Consider the following 2,500-nt stretch of genomic DNA (forward strand, 5'->3'; position numbering starts at 1 on the left):
AAACATCATCAACAACAAATAATGTTTATATCTAATATTCTAATGACGAAGAACTGGATACCCTTTCAATCAAACAGAATGTAAGTAATACTTGCATACACATTTAGACATTCACATTCGATCTCTGATTCACTTACTAAGACATGCAGGCCCAGTGCGCTAAGCCTACGCACACATTCTCACAAAAAAAGGCCTATTCACCCACTTACAGGTATCTATTACTATATAGCCCACATACTTATAGTAAGACAATCGCATAAACACCCATTATAGATAATTCGATCTAAAACTACCCACCAAACGAGTGCAAGTTTTCACACCAACCCACCCCCTCAAAGTAACCCACTTTTTGGAAATTCATTCACTAAAAGAAGTTCAAATTCATTCCATAGTTAACTCACAATTCCTCTTAGACGTTCGCTGTGATCGACTTATAATAAATTCATCAAATACATGCATGCTTGCACAAATACCCACTCACTCAACCAGTCGTATCCCCTCTGACTTATTGATACGATCTTCGTTCATCAAAATGCTTAGAGATACGTACTCCCTTTCTTATGTTGTTGCCTCTTTTTCATCAACTATTATATATAATCTCCTCAGTGTCTGATATAGTCTTTACAGTTCATACTAGTCATATTCCTCTCACAGATTTGACTCTTCGAACTTGTATCAATTTGTTAAGATAAGTGAGAGGAAAAGTTCACATTATTTATTAACTGAAAGCATATTATATAGCCAAAATGTAAAGCCAATCACATAAATTGATATGCCAATAATACAACATCTGAGTTCATTATAATCCAATGAAATAATTATACCACCTTGAATATCCATTTAACAAATAGCTTGCCGCTTTACTCTAAATGTTAACATGCAACCGACTACATAATGTCAATTTAAGCAAGCTGTTATTAATTATGAAATTAGAGCAAACAATGTCAGTGCCGAAAATAAGTAAAATCATTCCTTTCTCTACATGCAATAAGATACGCATCTTAAAAATATTAGTAAACAAATTGAATTACAGAAAATAGTGAAAATTATATTCAAGCAAGATGAACTACTTATACCAAGCAATTTAAAATACTAAGTTAATGTCCTTACACAATTACTAACTTAAACTTAAGATTATCTCCATTAAAAAATAAATGAGTACACTTCAAAAATGGACAGAAAATATCTTAAACTTAATCAGGCAATCACAATACTAAATTAATCTCGTTCAGTATTAACTAAATCAAGCAAAAACTTATCCTAGAAAATACTTAATTGATACATACATTATGCAAATACAAAATTATTCTTACGCTCCACTGAAAATTAATAATCTTCATCACTGTTAAGTCACACTTCCGTAGAGCTGAGATCTCTTAAAAGTAATTCATAAATTCCTTACTTTCTAAACTAACTTAATATATCCTTACACTTAAAATTCAAATCTATATGTATTCAATTATATCATTCTTCAAACTTGACAATCAAATTTATAATTATTCCATTATATAATTCTTACTTCCAAAATTAACTTAATTACAATTCTTGGTCCATTATATAGCCACATATAAATCAAGACATAATCCCTAATTCACTTAATCCACACCATGTTCCCTCAAGATAAGGCACTAAATCACTTCAACCGGGCTTACCAAGATGTGCCACAAAAATTACATGGCTACTGGATGCTACTCCGAAATCTAATCCGCGTTTGTTTGTCACTAACCGTCTTTTATTCCCGATATGGGAGCCCATCCGGCCACACCCTTAACAGTTATCATGAATATAATATAATTTCTTTTCACTAATTTGAAAGATGCCTGCGTCAGGACTTTCCTGTGTCCCAGCAAATTTTCAATCAAACTAGTTATTGTTTTCGCACTCTTGACTTTTTCTTTGCTTCTGTTAGTCCGTCACGTGGCGTCACTTTGTCACGAGATGTTTTCAACACTTTGACGTCATTTTTTGTATCTGCGTCTTGTCCTGTTGACCACAATACTTGTCTGGAGTCCGCTCGAATCCTAGCAATGTTAATCTATTTTTGATATCTCGTCCAGGCTTGTTTGTTTCACCCGTTCATGTAGCATCCGCTTTGCCCTCGCATTGTTCACGACACTAAGACTCACCATTATAGCAGGAAATCCACTCAAGCAAACACATAGATTTTCCCATAGACCAATCCATTTAACCCTCTTATAGTTAGCATACTCACCAAACTCACGGAAATTCCTACCCAAGTCCACCTTTCTTCCCATTTAAGGCCATCCAGGTAGACTCACCAGTGGATTCTTTTACAAACTAACACACTCGCTCACTTAGATGCATCCACCATGATCCACTATAGTCATGGCCACCCATCAAACACGCGCAAATTCATAAACCCACCCACACTGATCCTGCAACCAAGCACCCGCCCAAAAATCATCTTATTCAACCAAATTAAATGGCAACACACACACACACACACACACACAAATCTACCAGTTAAATCCTTACCAAA

The sequence above is a fragment of the Penaeus chinensis genome, chromosome 41 (assembly GCF_019202785.1).
Source record: "Penaeus chinensis breed Huanghai No. 1 chromosome 41, ASM1920278v2, whole genome shotgun sequence".
NCBI lineage: Eukaryota > Metazoa > Arthropoda > Malacostraca > Decapoda > Penaeidae > Penaeus > Penaeus chinensis.